Here is a 10,355-nt window from a genome sequence, read left to right as displayed (position 1 = left end):
ATATGGGCAAAGAAATCCCCTGCTGATTATATCCTACTGCCCTTCCTCAGCTGATGAAATAGTACTCCTCCATGTTAAAAAGCACTTGGAACGTACCCTCCTGGTCCCCATGTAGGCTGATATAAATGGTTCTCTGTCTTCAGGTGTTGTCCTTTTCTCCTTTAAATCTTCTATCAACACCCTTATTGAAAAAAACAGCCCTTGACCCGATGTCCCATCTCCAACCTCCCATTCTCTCCAAAGTCCTTGAATGTGTTGTCGCCTCCCAAATCTGTTCCCATCTTTCCCGGCACTCCATGTTTGTATACCTCCAATCAGGTTTCCACCCTGCCACTGTACCGAAACAGCTCTTATCAGAGTTACAAATGGCATCCTATGAGACTGTGACAGAGGTAAACCTTCCCTCCTTGTCTTTCTCGACCTGTGTTTGACATGTTTGACCACACCATCCTCCTCCGGCGCCTCTCCACCGTTTCGAGCTGGGTGGGACGGCTCTCACCTGCTTCCATTCTTATCTCTCTAATCGGAACTGGAGCATCAGTTGCAATGGCTTCTCTTCCTACTCCTACTGTTACCGCTGGTGTTCCCCAAAGATCTGTCCTTGGCACCCTCCTATTTTTCATCTACATATTGCAACATCATCCGACAGCACAGTGTTAGTTTTCCCATGTACGCTGATGACACTTAGCTCTACCTCACCACCACTTTTCTCGACGACTCCACTGTTGTTAAATTATCTGATTGTTTATCCAACATTCAGTACTGGATGAGCAGAAATTTCCTCCAATTATATATTGGGAAGACTGAAGCCATTGTTTTTGGTCCCTGGTGCAAAACCTGTTTTCTAGCGACTGACTCTATTCCTCTCCCTGGCAACAGTCTGAGATTAAGCCAGTCTATTGGCAACCTTGGTGTTACATTTGAACCGAGATGAGTTGCTGATCTCATATTTGTGCAATCATTAAAACCATCTATTTACACCTCTGTAACTTTGTCCCTGTTTGAGCTCAACTGCTGCTGAAACTATCTTTGATGCCTTTTTTACCTCTAGATTTGACTATTCCAATGCATGCCTGGCTGGTCTCTCACATTCTACTCTTTGTAAATTTGAGGTCATCCAAAACTCTGCTACCCATCCCATTCCCCTATCATTCCTGTGCTCGCTGACCTACGTTGGCTCCTGGTTAAACAAGATCTTGATTTTAAAATTCTCATCCTTGTTTTCAAATCCATCCATGGCCTCGCCCCTCCCTATCTCTAAACTTCTCCAGCCCCACAGTCCTCCAAGGTATCTGTGTTCCTCTAATTCTGGCCTCTGATTATAATCGCTCTATCATTGGTGGCGGTGCCTTCAGTTGGTTAGACCCCAAGCTTTGGAATGCCCTCCCTACACCTCACCACCTCACTTTCCTCCTTTAAGATGCTCCTGGGTCTAAAGAGATCAAAGCATATGGGGCGAAAGTGGGAATAGGCTACTGAATTGAATGATCATAATGAATGGCCGAGCAGGCTCGAAGGGCTGAATGGCCTACTCCTGCTCTTATTTTTTTCTATGTTTCTACCTCTTTGACCAAGCTTTTGGTTATCTGTCCTAATATCTCCTTTGGGACTCAGTGTCATAGTTTGTTTTATAATGCTCCTGTTTGGGATGTTTTATTATGTTAAAGACATTATATAAATAGAAGTTGTAGTTGGAAGAAGCACTGAGGGTAGCAAGGGCAAAGAATTTACTCTGGGTGGGGAACTTCAATACCCGTCACAAAGAGTGGCTTAGCAGCAGCACAACTGACCGAGTGGGCCGAGTCCTGAAGGGCATGTATGCCAGACTGGGACTATGGCAGGTGGTGAGAGAACCAACATGAGCGAAAAACCTACTTTGCCTTGCCCTCAGCAATCTACCTGTCGTAGATGCATCTGTCCTTGTCAGTATTGGTAGGAGTGACCACTGCACAGTCTTTGTGGAGACAAAGCCCTGTCTTTGCAGCGAGGATACCCTTCATTGTGTCGTTTGGCACAACCACCATGCCAAATGGGATAGATTCAGAATAGAACATGATGGTGGAGACCAGCAAGTCAATGTAAGAGACAAGGCTGAATTTTTTGCGACCATTTTCAGCCAGAAGAACTGAGTGGATGATTCCTCTCTACCTCCTCCTTAGGTGCCAAGTATCACAGATGCCACACTCCAGTTAATTTGATTCACTCCACATATCAAGAAATGGCTGAAGGCATTGGATACAGCAAAGCTAATGGGCCCTGACAACATCACGTCTGTAATACTGAAGTCTTGTACTCCAGAACGAGCCGTGCCCCCAGTTAAGCTCTTCCAAACCAAAGAAGCTGCATCACTCCAAGCAGAAGGGCTGCCCACGCATCAAGAATTTCTTATCCACAGCTGTTACATAAGATTCTAAATTCACTTGAAAAAGCCCTTCAAAACACACCTGCAGGGGATGCAGAGACGAAGTGGGCCCACATCAGAGATGCAATCCATGACTCAGCAATGACCACCTTTGGAAAATGTGAGAAGCAGAATGCAGACTGGTTTCAATCTCACTTTGAAGAGCTGGAACCTGTCATAGCCGCTAAGCGCACTGCACTGTTGAACTACAAGAAAGCCCCCAGCGAGTTAACATCCATAGCATTTTAAGTAGCCAGAAGCGCTGCACAAAGAATAGCCAGGCACTGTGCAAATGACTGCTGGTAACACCTATGCAGTCGTATTCAGCTGGCGTCTGACACCGGAAGGATCAGAGGAATGTATGATGGCATTAAGAGAGCTTTTGGGCCAACCATCAAGAAGATCGCCCCCCTCAAGTCTAAATCAGGGGACACGATCACTGACCAATGCAAGCAAATGGACCGTTGGGTGGAGCACAACCGAGAACTGTACTCCAGGGAAAATGTCACTGATACCGCCCTCAATGTAGCCCAGTCTCTGCCAGTCATGGATGAGCTGGACGAACAGCCAACAAAATCGGAACTCAGTGATGCCATTAATCGTCTAGCCAGTGGAAAAGCCCCTGGAAAGGACGGCATTACTCCTGAAATAATCAAGAGTGCCAAGCCGGCTATACTGTCTGCACTCCATGAACTGCTTTGCCTGTGCTGGGATAAGGGAGCAGTACCACAGGACATGCGCGATGCCAATATCATCACCCTCCATAAAAACAAGGGTGACCGCAGTGACTGCAACAACTACCGTGGAATCTCCCTGCTCAGCATAGTGGGGAAAGTCTTCGTTCGAGTCGTTTTAAACAGACTCCAGAAGCTGGCTGAGTGTGTCTACCCTGAGGCACAGTGTGGCTTTTGAGCAGAGAGATCTACCATTAACATGCTGTTCTCCCTTTGCCAGCTACAGGAGAAATGCCATGAACAACAGATGCCCCTCTACGTTGCTTTCGTTGATCTCACCAAAGCCTTTGACCTCGTCAGCAGACATAGTCTCAGGCTACGAGCAAAGATTGGATAGCCACCAAAGCTACTAAGTATCATCACCTCATTCCATGACAATATGAAAGGCACAATTCAGATAGCGGTGCCTCATCAGAGCCCTTTCCTATCCTGAGTGGCATGAAACAGGGCTGTGTTCTCGTACCTACACTGTTTGGGATCTTCTTCTCACTGCTGCTCTCATATGCGTTCAAGTCTTCAGAAGAAGCAATTTGCCTCCACGCAAGATCAGATGACAGGTTGTTCAACCTTGCCCGCCTTAGAGCAAAAACCAAAGTACGGAAGGTCCTCATCAGGGAACTCCTCTTTGCTGACGATGCTGCATTAACATCCCACACAGAAGAGTGTCTGCAGAGACTCATCGACAGGATTGTGGCTGCCTGCAATGAATTTGGCCTAACCATCAGCCTCAAGAAAACGAACATCATGGAACAGGACATCAGAAATGCTCCATCCATCAAGATCAGCGACCACGCTCTGGAAGTGGTTCAAGTGTTCACTTGCCTAGACTCAAGCATCACCAGTAACCTATCTCTCGATGCAGAAATCAACAAACGCATGGGAAAGGCTTCCACTGCTATGTCCAGACTGGCCAAGAGAGTGTGGGAAAATAGTGCACTGACACGGAACACAAAAGTCTGAGTGTATCAAGCCTGTGTCCTCAGTACCTGGCTCTACGGCAGCGAGGCCTGGACAACGTATGTCAGCCAAAAGCGATGTCTCAACTCATTCCATCTTCTCTGCCTCCGGAGAATCCTTGGCATCAGGTGGCAGGACAGTATCTCCAACACAGAAGTCCTCGAGGTGGCCAACATCCCCAGCTTATACACACTACTGAGCCAACAGCGCTTGAGATGGCTTGGCCATGTGAGCTGCATGGAAGATGGCAGGATCCCCAAGGACGCATTGTACAGTGAGCTCGTCACTGGTATCAGACCCACCGGCCGTCCATGTCTCCGCTTTAAAGACATCTGCAAACATGAAGTCCTGTGACATTGACCACAAGTCGTGGGAGTCAGTTGCCAGTGATCGCCAGAGCTGGCGGACAGCCATAAAAGCGGGGCTAAAGAGTGGCGAGTCGAAGAGACTCAGCAGTTGGCAGGAAAAAAGACAGAAGCGCAAGGGGAGAGCCAACTGTGTAACAGCCCCGACAACCATTTTACCTGCAGCACCTGTGGAAGAGTCTGTCACTCTAGAATTAGCCTTTATAGCCACTCCAAGCACTGCTCCACAAACCACTGACCACCTCTAGACACGTAGCCATTGTCTCTCAAGACAAGGAGGCCAAAGAAAAAGTGCAACTACTATACTAGCATCTACCTGACAATGTGGAAAATTGCCCAGGTTATGTCCTGTCCAAAAAAGTAGGATAAATCCAATCCAGCCAATTGCTGGCCATCAGTCTACTCTCAATCATCGGCTAAGTGATAGAAGGTGTCATTGATAGTGCCATCAATCGGCACTTACTCAGCAAAAACCTACTCACCAATACTCAGTTTAGATTCCACCGGGGCACTCGGCTCCGGACCTGATTACAGCCTTTGTCCAAATTTGGACAAAAGAGCTGAATTCCAGAGGTGAGGTGAGAGTGACTATATTTGATATTAAAGCAGCACTTGACTGAGAATGGCATCAAGGAGCCAGAGCAAAATTGAAATCAGTGGGAATCAGGGGAAAATTCTCCATTTGTTGGAGTCATTCCTAGCACAAAGGAATATTGTTGTAGTTATTGGAGGTCAATCAGCTCCATCCCAGGCCATCACTGCAGGAATCCCTCAAGGCAGTCACTGAGGCCCAAACATCTGCAGCTGCTTCATCAATGAGCTTCCCTCCATCATAAGTTCAGAAGTAGGGATGTTTGCTCGTGATTGCAGTATTTAGTACCATTTGCAACTCCTCAGATACTGAAGCAGTTTGTGCCTGCATGCAGCAAGACCTGGGCAATATCCAGGCTGGGGCTGATAAGCGGCAAGTAACAAGCCACACAATGACCATCTCTGGCAAGAGAGAATTTAACCATCCCTTGATGTTCTACAGCATTACCATCACTGAATCCCCTATCATCAACACCCTGGGGGTTACCCATGACCCATTAACTAAACCAGCCATATAAATACCATGGCTACAAGAGCAGGTCAGAGGCTAGGAATTCTGCAGCACTTAACTCACCTGACTCCACAAGGCCTGTCCACATTTATAAGGCACAAGTCAGGAGCGTGATGCAATACTCACCACTTGCCTGGATGGGTGCAGCTCCAACAACAATCAAGAAGCTCGACATCATCCAGGACAAAGCAACCCACTTGACTGGCACCCCATCCACCACCTTAAACATTCACTCCCTCCACCACTGACACACAGTGGCAGCAGTGTCTACCATATACAAGATGCACTGCAACAACTCTCCTTCGACAGCACCTTCCAAACTTGAGACCTCTTCCACCTAGAAGGACAAGGGCAGCAGATGCATGGGAACACCACCACCTTGCAAGTTCCCCTCCATGTCACACACCATCCTGACTTGGAAGGAGCTTGCAGGTGCATACAGTTCTGGTCACCACGTTATAGGAAGGACATAATTGCTCTGGAGAGAGTACAGAGGAGATTTACAAGAATGTTGCCAGGGCTAGAAAGTTGCAGCTATGAGGAAAGATTTGATCAGCTAGGCCTGTTCTCCTTGGAACAGAGGAAGCTGAGGGGTGACTTAATTGAGGGATATAAAATTATAAGGACCCTAGATAGAGTAGACAGGAAGGACCTGTTTCCCCTAATGGAGAGGTCAATTACCAGGGGACACAGATTTAAGGTGATTGGTAGAAGGATTAGAGGGGACATGAAGAAAAACATTTTCACTCAGAGGGTGGTGGGTGCCTGGAATTCACTTCCAGGAATGGTGGTAGAGGCAGAAAACCTCAACTCATTTAAAAGGTAACTGGACATGCACCTGCAGTGCTGGAACCTGCAAGGCTACGGACCAGATGCTGGAAGGTGGGAGTAGATTGGGCGGCTAGTTTTTTTTTATCTGGCACAGACATAATGAGCTGAATGGCCTCTTGTTTGCTGTAATTTTTCTATGGTTCAATGGAAATATATCGCTGTTTCTTCACTGTCTCTGGGTCAAAATCCTGGAGTTTCCTTCCTAACAGCACTGTGGGTGTACCTACACCACATGGTCTGCAGTGGTTCAGGAAGATAGCTCACTACCTCCTTCTCAAGGGCAATTAGGGATGGGCATAAATACTGGCCATGCCAGCGATGCTCACATCCCCTGATTGAATAAAAAAGGATTCTGGATTGCTGGATATGAGAGACATTGTAACCACTGTGGGAAGGATTCTCTGGGTTACTGGATAATAGTGACACTAATTACAGTCGTAAGTATTCCTTGGGTCGCTCTGTATTAATGATATTGTAACCATAGTGGGAAGGATTCTATAGGTTGCTGGGGATCAGAGACATTGTAGCCACAGTCAGAATGATTCTTTGGGTGATTGGTTCAATGAAGAGTGCCGGAGGGCATGCCAGGAGCAACACCAGGCATACCTCTAAATGAGGTGTCAACCTGGTGAAGCTTGAAGCTACAACCTAGGACTACTTGCATACCAATAGCGTAAACAGCATGCGATAGACAGGTCTAAACCACCCCATAACCGATGGATCAGATCTAAGCTCTGCAGTCCTGCCACATCCAATCGTGAATGGTGGTGGACAATTAAATAACTAACTGGAGGAGGTGACTCCACAAATATCTCCATCCTCAATGATGGGGGAGCCCAGCACATCAGTGCAAAAGATAAGGCTGAATCATTTGCAACAACCTTCAGCCTGAAGTGCTGAGTAGATGATTCATCTCAGCCTCCTCCTGAAGTCTCCAGCCTCGCAAGATGCCAGTCTTCAGCCAATTCGATTCACTCCGTGTAATATCAAGAAACAACTAAAGGCACTGGATATTGCAAAGGCTATGGACCCTGACAATATTCCAGCAATAGTACTGAAGATCTGTGCTCCAGAACTTGTTGCGCCCCTAGCCAAGCTGTTCCAGTACAGCTACAACACTGGCATCTACCCTGCAATGTGGAAAATTGCCCAGATACATCCTGTGCACAAAAAGTAGGACAAGTCCAACCCATCCAATTACGGCCTCTTTAGTCTACTCTCAATCATCAGTAAAGTGATGGACGGTGTCATCGACAGTGCTATCAAGCAATACTTGCTGAGCAATGACCTGCTCACTGATCCTCAGTTTGATTTCCGTTAGGACCACTCAGCTCCTGACCTCATTACAGCCTTGGTTCAAACTTGGACGAAAGAGCTGAACTCAAGAGGTGAGGTGAGAGTGACTGCCTTTGTCATCAAGGCAGTATTTGACTGGGTATGGCATCAAGGAGCTTTAGCAAAACTGAAGTCAATGGGAATCAGGGGGATAACTCTTCACTGGTTGGAGTCGTACCTAACGCAAAGGAAGATGTTTGTGGTTGTTGGAGGTCAATTATCTCAACTCCAGGACATCACTGCAGGAGTTCCTCAGGGTAGTGTCCTAGGCCCAACCATCTTCATCAATGACCTTCCTTCAATCATAAGGTCAGAAGTGGGGATGTTCGCTGATGATTGTACAATGTTCAGCACCATTCTAGACTCCTCAGATACTGAGGAATGTAGAAATGCAGTAAGACCTGGACAATATCCAGGCTTGGGCTGATAAGTGGTAAGTAACATTCATGCCACACAAGTGCCAGGCAATGACCATATCCAGCAAGAGAGAATCTAACCATCTCCCCTTGACATTCAATGGCATTATGATCACTGAATTCCCCATTATCAACATCCTGGGGGTTACCATTGACCAGAAACTGAACTGGAGTATGCATATAAATACCATGGCTACAAGAGCAGGTCAGAGGCTAGGAATCCTGCAGCGAATAGCTCACTTCCTGACATCCCAAAGCCTGTCGTTCATCTACAAGGTACAAGTCAGGAGTGTGTTGAAATACTCTCCACTTGTCTGGATGGGTGCAGCTCCAACAACATTCAAGAAGCTCAACTCCATCCAGGACAAAGCAGCCTGCTTGATTGGCACCCCATCTACAGACACTCACTCCCTCCACCACTGACGCACAGTGGCAGCAGTGTGTACCATCTACAAAATGCAATGTAGCAACGCACCAAGGCTCCTTAGATAGCACCTTCCAAACCGCGACCTTTACTGCCTAGAAGGACAAGGGCAGCAAATGCATGGGAACACCATCACCTGCAAGTTCTCCTCCAAGCCACACACCATCCTGAGTTGGAACTATATCGTCGTTCCTTCACTATCGCTAGGTTAAAATCTTGGACCTCCCTTCCTAACAGCACTGTGGGTGTACCTACCCCAAATGGAATACAACGGTTCAAGAAGGCAGCTCACCACCACCACCTCAAGGGCAATTAGGGATGGGCAATAAATGCTAGCCTAGCCAGTGACACCCACATCCCATAAACCAATGAAAAAAATTACAGACATTGTTTTCTTAATGCTGCTTTGTCCTTGTTTCATGATTTGAAGGATGTCATCAACGTTTGTTATTTCTGCTTTTGTTCTGCAGAGTTTTCTTATTGCATCAATATGTGTCCTGGATCGGAACAATCTGGAATGCTCCCAGACAACCCATTAAAGAAAGACATTGCCTTCCATGACCTTAGACTGTCCCAAAGTGCTTTACAGCCAAAAAAGTCATTTTTGAAGTGCAGTCACTGTGGTAATGTAGGGAAACGTGGCAGGCAATTTGCATACAGCAAGGTCATGCAAACAGCAACGAAATAATGAATAAATAATTCTTTCGTGATATTGGCTGAGGGATATATATTTGGCAGGACCCAAGGAAGAACTTCCCTGCTCTTTGAAATAGTGCCGTGGGCGTTGGTTTAACATTGTATCTGAAAATCGGCACTCAGACAGTGCAGCACTCCCTCAGCACTTCAACTAGAATGCCACCCTAGATTATGTGCTCAAGTCTCTACATTTTTACTTTACAATTAGTTGATTAATTATAGAAACAATTGTTGAGTAGGCTGAGTGGCACCTGACATTAGAATTTTGCATTTTGCTTCTGGGATCTGAATTTAAATCTAACTAAGATCAACAGGGTGGACACACTGTTCCCTTGGAGATTGACATAGGCTTGGCCCAGGATAGTGGTCAGGTAGAACCTGCTGTTGTCAGCAAACAGACGAGTTGAGTCCAAACTTCTAAATGTTGTCGAGCAGTAACGTGGAAAGGAAGGAAAGGTGTTTCCAAGGTTGGACTCCTTTCGTGCGTTAGAGATGGACTTGCATTAAACTTACTGCTTGGTTTATGTGAACTAGGATTGGTCTGCTCGGGACTTTGCTAAGCCAAGCTTTTTTACTAATTTTAATAGGCTTCTTGTACACTGGTTAAAGCATGGGGAACCCATGGTGCTGCACAATTAGCTGAGGGAGAAGAGGAGGTTTATAGGCTCCTATCTGACCAATTGAACAAGAGTTTCTTCCACTTGGAGAGAATATAAGTTTTGGAAGTAGGTGACCTGATTCAGTCACCAATGGTGATTATTAGCAGTTAAAAAGGTTCACAAATTTGATAAGATTTAGGAGTAATTCACCAATCAGATGCTCTTGTAGAAGTTTGGCACTTCTTGAAGTGCTGGTTGCAGAATCGGAGTCCCTCATTTTCCACCCAATTTGAATCATCGGAGAAGCAGCTCTTTTATTTCACCTTGATCCAGAGAGTATTTCAGAGTAGGACCATGGTAATGTGGCAGCAGGTGGCAAGTGCCTGGGCCCCAGCTGTTCACAATCTATAGCAATGATTTGGATGTGGGGACCAAATGTAATATTTCAAATTTGCAGATGACACAAAACTAGGTGGGAATTGTGAGTTGTAAGGA

Source organism: Heterodontus francisci, chromosome 10 (assembly GCF_036365525.1).
Source record: "Heterodontus francisci isolate sHetFra1 chromosome 10, sHetFra1.hap1, whole genome shotgun sequence".
In the NCBI taxonomy this organism is placed as follows: domain Eukaryota; kingdom Metazoa; phylum Chordata; class Chondrichthyes; order Heterodontiformes; family Heterodontidae; genus Heterodontus; species Heterodontus francisci.
The sequence above is the reverse complement of the archived record's forward strand: the minus strand, read 5'-3'. Positions refer to the sequence as shown.